This window comes from Silene latifolia, chromosome 10, assembly GCF_048544455.1.
Source record: "Silene latifolia isolate original U9 population chromosome 10, ASM4854445v1, whole genome shotgun sequence".
Lineage (NCBI taxonomy): Eukaryota > Viridiplantae > Streptophyta > Magnoliopsida > Caryophyllales > Caryophyllaceae > Silene > Silene latifolia.
In genome coordinates, this window is record NC_133535.1 from 66,104,395 (window position 1) to 66,117,359 (window position 12,965).

Here is a 12,965-nt window from a genome sequence, read left to right on the forward strand (position 1 = left end):
TCATGGGTCAATTTGGTTGAATCTTGAGTGTGTCATGTGAATCTCGAAGGTTAGGCTTTGTTTCCCCCTTTTCCGCCTTTGAATTTGTTTCCTAGGCATTTGGTTGTCAAATTTCGGTTGCTTGAGCCACCATTAGGGCATCGACACCCCGCCGAGACTATGAGACAGTATCTCCCGACCAAAACCTTTAATCGTTCAAAGTAAAACGGCCGCTTAGATGAGGAAAGCGGTTTGATTTTTGTGATGCATCATATATGTCGACTTGTGCTTAATTGAGTGATCGCATCAAAAATTTTGTAGCAAGACCCAACTTGCCTTGCAATAGGGCACTCTCCCCTCATGAGTGTCAAATTGTGAGTTGAAGGGGCGTTGAGTGCGCTAATACTCGATCGGCTTAAGTAGTAGTTTAGTTGAGTGATGCTTATATTGTGCATCCACTCTCCATATCTATCATAATAGTGCCTTGTACATTGATTTTGGACTTACTCGAGGACGAGTAAGGTTTAAGTGTGGGGAGGTTGATATGCGACTTATTTACACCTCATTTCCCTCTTTCTTTTATGCATTCCGGCTCATATCGAGTCGGTTTCGTGCGCCTTTCCTTGCATTTTGTGCCCAATTCCTGTACTTGTTGTTTCATGTATCCTTTCCGCAGGAATCGAGTCGAGTATAGAGGAATTGGGGCAAGAAAGGCATTAAAAATGCCTTTGCAAGAAGAAAGAGGAGATGAAGGAGCGAGATGATCCTCTGGCAAGCCGTGGCACCCCCACCGGTAGGGGATGTGGCCATGGAGAGAAAAGGGAAACCAGCTGAGAAGATGTTATCTGCCGGCAGGCCGGCAGCCGGCCCACCGGCAAGGAACACAAGTCCTACACTTAGAAAATTTCTGAAGACGTTTTTGGCCAAAGTTCAAGGAACGCTGCCGCACACAGGTAGCCGGACCGGTCAACCTACAGAGGGTACCGACATGAAGAAATGGAAGAAAATCTCAAGAAGAGGAATTCTCTGCCGGGCGGCGGCGGCAGCCCCACCGGGGGAATTACGCAACCTCTATTTTTCTCGGTTTTGAAGAAACGCGCGCTGCCGACGGGAGGCCGGCAGCCCGCCCGCCGCACAGAACACGCAAAGACGATTAATGGGCTTTTTCCTTCTTTCCTCCCTTAATCCAATGATAGCCTATAAATACCCCCTCCTTAAACCCTTTGTACACACAACCCTAGATCTGAAAACTTTCCTTATTAATTGTAATCCTTTCTTAATCAAGCACTAATCTTTCATTAATCTTTCTTTAATATTTAGTAAAACTAGTAATTGTTAGTTAGAATCAATAGTTTACTCTTGTTCTTTGAAGATTGTATTGGGGGATTTTGAAGGTTTTCCTTCTTATTATTCAATCAAGCAATCATCTTTCTTTGTGTTGGTATACTTCTTCTCTTATTTACTTATCAATCATTTGTTTACTCATTTTTTCTTTTGTCTTTCATAATTGTTATAATCATCATCATGTCTTCTCTTTATGTTAATTGTCCTTCTTCTCTTATTAGCATGGTTATCTTTAGCATGAGTGAGTAGACTTTCTTCTAGGGTTTAGGGGGAGTCTATATGGTTTTTATGGCATGATTGTATGATTATTTGGGTCTTTGGTGGATTGTTTATCCTTCTTGTTCATGCACACAAGGTGTTTGATTAATTGCATGAGTGAAAGTTTGTGCCTTTTTTCATTATTGCTTAATTCCCCCATTGAATGAAAATTTGTGGAGGTCTTGTTGTATGTTTAAGAGAAGTGTGATGCTTAATGAGAGTTAGATGTCACCCTTAGGATACCCTCTTATCATTGGCCCCTTGATTCATCATGTTTGCCCTTAAACCATTTAGATGACCCCGAAAGCCCTAGTTTTTAATTAATCTTATTCATTTTCATCAACTTGTTTGTTCAATTGTTTTAGTGATTAAAACCAAAACCCCTACTTTTAGTATTGATTAAACTTGACTCTAAATTGAACCTAGTAGCAACCCCCGCCGTCTTTGTGTTCGACCCCGACTTAATACTACGTTTTTTCGGGTTTTACAAATAGTTTTGATAGAGGGAAACCGCGACAATTCTTTACCTATCATCCACTCTTATATCACATGCAAATGATCATAAGATGACTTATGGAAGAAACAACAAGTAAAGTGAAATGATTATGTCTATAATCATCCACTAAACTCCATTTACACGGTCCAATGTCCCATTTACGGGTCCATTTCGGTTCTTATATTTGTCGCACAAATACGTGTAAATTTTATTTAAACATCTTATCATGTTTAAATGCTTCCAATTAATTTCGTCTAAATCACTCCGTAAATATATGTGTACCGCTACACATATAGTTTACGTACCAATACTAATCACATTAGTCAATTAGTACTAATTTAATAATTAACTGTTTAATCATTAATTCCCGTCTCAAAAAATTTATTATTTAATTATCGCATAATTAAATAATAACTTCCTCACCTCGAGTTCACAACTCGATATGTCTCTAAATCAATCTAATCGACTAATCTTTTAGTCATTTTATCAAGGGACTAATTTAAATTGTATCTCATACAATTAATTAGCTTTCGTGTTGGGGCTCGTTCCTTTAGGTGTGACCGAAAGGGATCAGCTAAACACCGCCGTCTCACGACAGTAACGTCAAACCCTAGTTGGCCAAGCGTTACCGATATACGTTGATCAGCTGACTAGGATTGCCAATGAATATCCCATGCATATTCCTTAATGAGATTTAATAATATTATATCGCACTATTGTGGAGGACAAATACTCCAACAAACGTGTAAGTTTGAAAATGAATATCTAAATTGGAGAAATGATTCCCCAAAAAAAAAAAATTAAAAAAGAAATGTATAAGTGTGCTGAAATGACGAAAATGCCGATATTGCCTCAAAATGCGTGCCTGTGGAATTTAGGAAACGCGCAACATGGTAATTTGTCGGATTTACCAAAATAATAGCCCGTATGAATAGGAAATTATTCTTGGAGAAATTAGGAAAGATCCAACGCGGAAAATTACAGAAACAAGGCTTAGGAAGAGGCGCAGCAGGAGCTGCATCCCTTTGAAGAGGCGTAGCAGGTGCTGCGCCTGTTCCCCAGTGTGTCTGTCCTGACAGATTTTAGGAAACAACTTTTAGTATAAATATAGACGTCGAGAGAGGTTTTATACACATAATTCTTCCGTCTTCCTCTCATCTTAAAAGCTCTCTAATTAAGCATACATCATGAATACTCTTGAAATCCGTCTGGAAGAGTGGACAAATGAGTTCTCTAATGTGGAGAAACACGATATGGGCGCCTATAATTTTGGATCGATCTTGAGTTTGAAGTTGGTCAAGGTAGTCAAACCATTCCTAGATGCTTGTCTGGATTATTGGGACCCGAATTATCATGTATTTGCCTTTCCTGGAGGCGATATTTGCCCATTTCCCGAAGAAATTGCTGCAATCGGTGGTTGGGACCCGGAGCATTTGCCTGCTATACCCTCTACTTCTCAAGGGTATAAGAATAAGTTTAGAGATTTGCGTGGGTTGACAAGAGTTGAGGTTGACCGTCTTGTGACCTCTAAAGGAGTGCGAATGTTGGACTTCATCGATCGATTCATAAACATGGCAGATCCTACCATTTTCTATGTTGCAAGGCGAAGGGCATTCGGATTTTGCCTACTGCATGTATATGTCCTTCAAGGGCATGTTGATGAGGATTTGAGAGACGACCCTCGTTACTTGAGCTTAATCGAGCAAATGGAGCTGCGCATGAGCCCAGCTTACCTGTGTTTCGGAGAGATCCTGTTGGGGTTAGATAACAGGAAAGCCAACCGCGACCTTCCTTATTTGGGAAGTCCCATCATACTGCAGGTAACAGAACGAAGCTTTTTTATTTTTATTTTATTTTTTTTGTTTTTTTTTTTGTTTTTTTTTTTGTTTCCTTTTTTGTTGTTTTTTTTTTATTTTTATTTTTTTGATTCTAATACCTGCGTTTTGGTAGGTCTGGCTTATGGAGCGTCTTCGATTGATCGAGCCCCCAGTTAAGGTTCCTGCTTATCATGCTCGCTCGATTGCAATGAGGACTAGACTTTACATGGTGGACTTCACTCGAGTCTGCAACTATTGGGAGAACAAGCTGAAGAGTGATGATGGTCCACTGATTAGATGGATCGTACCATGGTGGCATCTCAAATATGTCACTGGAGTATCGTCCTTGGAGCCTACCAGATCGGTGCGCATTCCCGGCTTGGAGTTTATGATATGCATCTTCCCGGAGAGGTTGATGAGGCAGGTTGGATTGAAGCAGATGATTCCGAAGCTTGGTATCGTCCCTCAGACCGCTATGGCCCTTACCACTGAGAACCGAAGAGAATGGGCCATCAAATGGGCTCAAAGAAACATGTGGTTCTTGAATTCTTCTGTTAGTGCTTTATGGGTATCTGATTCCTACTTGCAGTGGAGGGGAGCTACTACTCCGGAGGAGCGTGAGAGATTGAGGAAGTGCGAGCCTGTTGACTACAAGGTTCGTGATGTAGAGAAGCATCTGACTGAGGGAGAGGAAGAAGTCGGGATTCGAGTTGTTCATCCTTCGAAGAAACCGAAGACTTCTCCTGCCGTGGAAAAGTGGTTGACAAGAATGGCAAGGTAATACCACGAGAGAGACCGTTGGTAATTAGGTCTGAAGTGGCGCAAGAGCGTCCGGCTCGAGGTCGAGACAAAAAATATGATAAAAATGAAAAAGGCAAAGGGAAAATGGAAGAATAACCCGAGTCTTTATTAATTAATTATTTATTATTATTATTATTATTATTGTTGTTGTTTGTAATAAGAAGGTGGGTTTTTAGAATCCTAGCCTATTTTTTATTTTTTTATTTTTTATTTTATTATGTAGCGTATTATTATTAAAAGAAATGAAATAAAAGAGGTTGGTTGGTTATGAAACCTTTGGGATTTTCTATTATTATTCTTAGCGAATTCCAAATGCATATGTAAATGTCCTTCTATTTACATTTAAAATAATGGGTTGTATCCTGTGAAGGATTGCCTACATATTCATTTAAAAAATGAAATCAAACTCTTGCGCGTAGTTCAAGTAAACCTAAAAGAATAATTGTTCTAAGCAAGAGCTTGTAGCGAACTAGAAAACAAGCATGAGCTTTTTACTTACTCCTAAAGGGCAATTCAATTTATTTGATGATATGAGGATGACAAATTGTCAAAATGCAAGAGAAAGGTGACATTAGCTTTATTTAGCTTGCCAGGGGCCATTTATTTCGTGCCACATGAGCGACACGTGGGATTACGCGAGGCGCGTTTTGTTCCTATTCTAGGCATAGTAACGTTTCAATTGGTCGAGGTTTGTCGGGTTGGCAAATTCATTTCCATCTAAATCTGTGATCCTAACCGCACCCCCTGGAAGTATGGACTTGACTAGAAATGGTCCGGCCCAGTTGGGTTTGAACTTTCCTCGTGGATCGACAGGTAAAAGAGCTCTAATTGATTTGAGGACCAAGTCTCCTTCTCTGATGTTCCTTGGCTTAACCCTTTTGTTGAAGGCTCGTTTGATACGTGCCTGATATGTTTTCACATTATGTAATGCGCGCAATCTTCGTTCATTCAGGAGGATGAGTTGTTCATACCTATCCCTCTTCCAATCGCCTTCCGAGATTTGACTTTCGAGTAAAATATGCAAAGATGGTATTTCGAGCTCGACTGGTTGCACGACTTCCATGCCGTAGGTCAAATAGAAAGGGGTGGCCCCAGTTGGCGTCCTAACAGATGTGCTATATCCACATAAGGCAAATGGTATTTTGCTTGGCCAATCTCGATAGTTGTCAATCATTTTCTTGAGGATTGTGACAACGTTCTTGTTTGCCGCCTCTACCGCGCCATTAGTTTGTTGTCTGTATGGCGAGGAGTGGTGATGCTTGATTTTTTATTTGGCTAGCAATTGCTCAGTCTCAGCCTGGAAATGTGACCCATTGTTATTAATGATCTTATGTGGGCAACCGTATCGACAGATGATATTGGTTTGTATGAACTTTGCCACGTTCTTGGCTGTGAGACTAGTGTAGAAAGCCGCTTCTACCCATTTGGTGAAATAATCGATAGCCACTAGAATGAAACAGTGACCTCCTGTTCCGGCTGGCATGATCTTTTCGATGATGTCGATTCCCCAAACAGAAAATGGCCAAGGAGATGTCATGGTGTAGAGTAATGAAGGAGGGACGTATTGCACATTCCCGAATATCTGGCAGTTATGACAATGTCTGACATACTTGATGCAATCGGATTCCATTGTGGTCCAATAGTACCCTAAATGTGTGATTTTCTTTGCCATCATTGGTCCACTCATGTGAGGGCCATATTCTCCATCATGGACTTCTTCCATCACTTTCAGTGCCTGTGAATGATCAAGGCAATGTAAGATTACACCAAGAGGCGTTCTTTTGTATAATTCTCCTTGCATGAGGACATATTGGGAAGCTAGTAAGCGTATAGCACGTTGTCCCTTCTTGTCCATATCGGGTGGATAGGTGCCATTGAGCTTGAAGTTCAGGATTGCTTGGAACCAAGGTTCCTCTGTAATTTCTTCTTCCTCTGTAATTTGGTGCACGTAAGCCCCCGTCGTTCGATGCATAAAGGCATTTCTACCATATTATCCGGTATGTTTATCAAAGATGCAAGTTTTGCAAGAGCATCTGCAAATTGATTCTCTTCTCGAGGTAAGTGTAGGTAGGTTACTTGATCGAAGAATTGGGCAACTTGGTCTATTCTGGCTTGATAAGATGCTAGGCTTTCGCTGCGAATTTTCCAAGATCTCGTAATTTGGTTGATGATCAAAGATGAATCTCCATGTACGCGAAGATTCTTGATGCCTAAACCTACTGCTGCTTGCAATCCGATGAGACAAGCTTCATAATCTACCGCGTTATTTGTCACGTCGAAGTCGAGTTTGACAGATATTGGTGTATGCTCGCCTTCAGAAGAAATGAGCAACACTCCTATTCCAAATCCTCTCAAGTTCAATGCCCCATCAAAGTAAAGGTCCCAGGAGTCTACATCAGTTTGGACTATATCCTCATCTGGAAATGACCAGGTGTCTATTGTTTGTGCATCATTGATGGGATTTTCTGCGAAGAACTCGGCAACGGCGCGCCCTTTTATAACTTTCAGAGGTACATACTTGAGATCGAACTCTGAGAGCATCAAGGTCCATCTTGCTAGGCGTCCATTGAGAACGGGTTTCTCGAAGAGGTATTTGACAGGATCCATTTTGGAGTATACTTTGACGGAGTAGCTAAGGATGTAATCGCGTAGCTTCTTCGTTGCCCACACAAGAGCGAGGCATGTCTTCTCAAGTGGTGTGTATTTGCACTCGTACTCCAAGAACTTATTACTAAGGTAGTAGATAGCTCTTTCTTCTTTTCCTACGGTTTGGGCTAGCATGGCGCCCATGGCTATTTCAGTTACCGTGAGATATAAACCAAGAGTTTGATCTCGTTGAGGTGGCATGAGCACTGGTGGCTTGGCTAGTATCTCCTTGATTCGGTCGAATGCTTTCTGGCAGTCATCATCCCACATGGTGTGATCTGTTTTCTTTAGCTTTTTGAAGATAGGTTCACAAATCATGGTGAGTTTCGATATGAATCGACTTATGTATTGCACCTTACCTAAGAATCCTCTAACTTCTTTCTCTGTTTGAGGTTGCGGCATTTCGATTAGAGCTTTAATCTTGGAAGGGTCTATTTCTATTCCTCGTTGGCTAACAACGTATCCCAGGAGTTTACCAGATGTTACCCCGAATGCACACGAGGGTTGAGTCTCATGTTGTACTTTCGTAGCCTTGAGAAGAATTTGCGAAGGTTCGCAATGTGTCCCTCTCTATCCTTGGATTTGACAATCATATCGTCTACGTATACCTCCACTTCTTTATGCATCATGTCATGTAAGAGCGTAGTTGCGGTGCGTTGATATGTAGCTCCGACATTGATTAGCCCAAATGGCATAACCGTGTAGCAATAGGTGCCCCATTGAGTGACGAAGGCGGTCTTATGCATATCTTATATGGCCATCTTGATCTGGTTATATCCTGCCTATCCATCCATGAAGGATAGCAGCGCGTGATCTTCTGTGTTATCCACCAATATGTCGATATGTGGTAGAGGAAAGTCATGCTTGGGACTTGCTTTGTTTAGGTCTCTGAAATCCACACAAACCCGGATTCACCCATCCTTTTTGGGTACGGGTACTATGTTAGCTACCCAGTCTGAGTACTCGGAAACTTTGATGAACCCGGCTTTGAATTGTTTGTCGACTTCTTCTTCGATCGTAAGAGCCCATTCTGTCCTCATTATTTGAAGCTTCTGTTTCACGGGTTTGAAACCTGGTTTAATCGGGATATTATGTTCTTCAATGCCCCTGTCGATTCCTGGCATGTCTTTGTAGGACCAAGCAAAAACATCTTTGAACTCATGTAGGAGGTCTATGAAACTGGCCCTCTCGGCAGGGCTCAAGGTCGTCCCTATCCTAAGTTCTTGGGGTTCTAGTTCGGTTCCTACGTTGATGGGTTCAGTATCTTCTATTACTGGTCCCCCTTCCCCCTCTTGTGGTATTTCTTTGGCTATGTAGGGAGGTATTTCGATTGAGTCTGGGTCTGGGTCATCCTTATTATCATCGTAAATAGAATTGCATTCATAATAACACAAAGAGTAAGCAGAACCTGACTTATTCATATTAAAATTTGAGAAAAGTTGAAACAAAGAACCATCTGTTCTGTAGTCATTGGCGGTAAAGGGACAGCTGTTGGGACATTTCCCGAACTACTGTTACTATTTGATGCTAAGCTAGGAGAAACAAGGGGAGTGGGAGTGACGACAGGAGGAGACTCTCTAGGGACTTCTCTAGACTCCGACTCTGACTCCGATTATAACTCTGACTCGAACTCATCATCTTATGGTTCTCCTTTGAATATCTCTCCTTCTCCAGTGGTGAGCTTGAAGAGTCTTCCTTGATTGTTCGTCCACTTGATCGACTTTCTCCATCCTTTCTGCTGATTTGAGTTCATTTCTGTGATCAATGCGGCAGGGTTGAAATGATCGTCTTGAAGTATCATGGCAATGATCTCATCCTGCGCGGCTCTAATAAATCGATCTTCCCCAAATAGTAGGCTAACAGCTTGTTCGTCTCAGCAAGGTCCTTGACAAGTTTTGACGGTAGGAACCGTTCCTTGAGGAATGAAGTAGCAATTGTGAAAGATCTCGATTCCGGCTAACTTCCTTTCGAGATAGTGCCAAGGTTCGGGAAATCAATGAAAGAGTTCTTGACTTCCTTCCCTAACGAAGTATCCCTTTAGGGTAGGGAGATAGGGTTGCATTTGGATTCCCACGTTCTTACGGTTTTGAACTTGGGCGAGCATCTTGCGAGATTCCTCTTTAGTGGGTTTGTATCCTAATCCAAGTGGTATCTTTTGTGAGTTGCCTTCTTTGTAGGGTGCAAAGGTGTTCCTTCGGATTGGATTCAAAGGCATTCCTGGGAAGTATCCCTGGGATTTGAGTATGTGGTTGACCACTAAATTGGAGTAGGGATTGAAGTATAAGGGTGCCAACTCGCTTTCTATGACGTATATGCTATGGAAGCCCCCAAGTTCATGCACTGAATCTGCGAGTACTTGGTTACTTGATCTCTTTTCTATTACTGCCTTGATGGGTGATGAGGTGATTGTCACCACTTTACCATCTAGTGGGATCTTGATCTTCTGGTGGAGGGTGGATGTTACCACTTTGGAAGGGTGAATCCAAGGTCTTCCCAGAAGTATGTTGAAGGGTGCTTCAATGTCTACTATTTGGAAGTTGACTTTTCGTTCGATCGGCCCTGTGGCTATGGTCAGGTTAACAAGTCCTACCACTTTTCGTCATGTACCATCATATGCGCGAACACCTTGGTTGGTAGGGGTCCAGTCCGACTCTTTCATGCCCAGTTTAAATGCCGTTTTCAAAGGTATAACGTTAACTGCCGAGCCATCATCTACTAAAGTCATTGGCACATTCTTCTTCAAGCAAATGACAGTGATGTAAAGAGCCAAGTTGTGATTAGCGCCAAAAGGTAGTAAATCTTCATCTGAGAAAGTAACAGGGTTACTTAGCTTAGGTGATTCTTGGAAGACCAAGTTGACTACGTCATCGGGTGTGGAATTATGTGCCACAGTTAGTTTGGCCAAGGCTTGTAGTAAAGTCTGGCGATGTGGGAATGAGCTTGCAACTAGTTGCCAGACTGAAAGATCAGCCTTTGTCTTTTGTAGTTGCTTTAGCAGATGGTTAGTAGAGGTATCTTCGTTATCATTTGATGTGACAACGTTAGTTGGACCATTTGCTATGGGATCATTTTGAGAAGTGTTTTGGTATGGACGTCCCGAACGAGTAAGGTGGTCTACATCTTGATCCTCACTATTTTGGACTATTTCTTGACTGACTATGACTAAGTAGTGTTCAGTGAGATACTCGTCTTCATCGTCGTCGGCCCACACTCCATTGATGGTAGCAAGTTCTTTCATCCTCATGATCTCGGCCTCCAATTAGATAATTTGGTCGACTAGTTCATAAACCACGGCTACTACTTCTTGCATTGTAGCATTTTGAGAGAAACTTAGTGGCGCACGTTCTTTGGGTGTTGCACGTGGATCACGTAGGGTTGCCACTACACAATCTAATTCTGAGACTTGCCTATTCACACTCTTTGCCCATGCTATAAAGTCGGTGATGGTAGGGGAAATGGTAGAGTAGTTCCCTTCTTCTTCTATTGCGTAGATCTCATCTTCGACTAGAGAAATGAGGCGTGAACAATTTATGTTAGATTCTTCACTTGTAATCATCAGAACTCCAAGAGGATTCTGAGTATTGTTAGGCTTGCCTCCAGGCGGTATTGGTAGGCGACCGTCTTCAGTCATGTCAAATGACTCGCATAGATGGGTTTTAGATTGTTCATAAACTCTTGGTATATGACTTGAATTTAGACTCGAGTGTCAACTTTGGCATAGTGATGCCTAGACAGATAACTTCTGACTTAGTTTTGATGTGCGTTGCTGGCGTGATGTCGTTGGACAAGTATGTACATAATCTTGACCTGTGACCCATAATGTAGGGGAAAGCGGGTTTAAAACCCGAGAGGTTTTGACTATGCTAACGCCATTCAAGATGTCTCGACAATTAGGCGACACGGCCTAGACCAGAAGGTAGGTACTAACGTCGGCGGAGACTTGACGTTATCTAGATGACTTGACTTGAAATTGACTGGACTCTAATCGACTCGAGGCTGAATCAGAAAGGTGGATTGGAGTTTTTGAAAATAGAGATTTTCAAAAAGATTCATTTGTCGTTTTATGGACGGCTTCCGAAGAGTAGCGATCTCCGAAAGACGGTCAGTTGAAAGGGTTGTCTTAGGTTTGTTTACAAAAGACGGTTTAAGTTGAAATTGTGGCGGCCCTGAAAACAATATGTTGTTTTCGAACACGGTTTTTGAAATTCCAAATCACGGATTTATAAATTAATAGTTGAAGAATTTAGAATTGTCATCACAATGGCCATGAAAACGGTTAAATTTCTTTTCAAAGGATTTAAAATTGGGTCGAAAATTTGAAAACGGTTAAATTTGTTTTCAAATGATTTGATTTTGAATTGAAATTTGAAAACGGATAAATTTGTTTTCAAAGACTTGATTTTGAATTGAAATTTGAAAACGGGTAAATTTGTTTTCAAATGGTTTGAAATTGGATTTAAAATTTGAAAACGTTTAGATTTGTTTTCAAAGATTTGATTTGAAATTTAAATTTGAAAACGGTTAAATTTATTTTCAAATGGTTTGAAATTGGATTTGAAATTTAAATTTGAAAACGGTTAAATTCGTTTTCAAACGATTTGATTTTGAATTTGAAATTTGAAAACGATTAAATTCGTTTTCAAATGATTTGAAATTTGAAAACAGTTAAATTCGTTTTCAAATGATTTGAAATTTGAAAACGGTTAGATTTGTTTTTAAATATTTGATTTTGGAAATTATGAGGATTGAATTCGTCATTACGACGGGTTAGAAAACCGTTTTAACCTTTGAAAGGCGGTATGAAAATCGAAAAGTGTGAGAATTGAAATCGTTATTACGACGGCTTAGAAAAGCCAAATTTGATTTCGAAAACGAGATTTGAAATTTGGAAAGTTGCACGGGTTGAAATCGTCATTACGACGGTTTGAAAAACATTTTTGTTTGAAACATGATTTCGAATTTTGAAAATTCGAGGGTAGAATTCGTCATTACGACGGCGTAAAAGGGGCGTTTTGAGAATGCAACGGTCGGCGAGGGACCGAGGTTTGAAACGGCCATTATGACGACGTAAAAGGATATTTTGAAATGGTTTGTGAAAACCGAGTTTACGACGGCATGAAAAGGTACCTTTTTTGAAATGGTTGTAGAAAAACCGGGTTTGAAAATCGTCATTATGACGGCATAAAAAGGTGCTTTGAAACGGTTGTAAAAACCGGGTTTGAAAATCGTCATTATGACGGCATAAAAAGGTGCTTTGAAACGGTTGTAAAAACCGGGTTTGAAAATCGTCATTATGACGGCCTAAGAAGGTGTGCAATGGTCGGCGAAAAATCGAGGTTTAAAATGGCCATTATAACAGCGCAAAAAGGTGTTTTGAATGGTTATAAAAACTGGGTTTGAAAATCGTCATTATGACGGCCTAAGAAGGCGTGCAACGGTCGGCGAAAGACCGAGGTTTGAAACGGCCATTATAACGGCACAAAAAGGATGTTTTTGAAAGTTGAAAATGACACGGGAGGACTTATGATCACATAACACATAAGCACTCGCAGTTTTATTATATTATGCATAATGTTGACACGGGTTTTGGCTTAATAGGGTGGGTTACACACCAAGCAATCAAA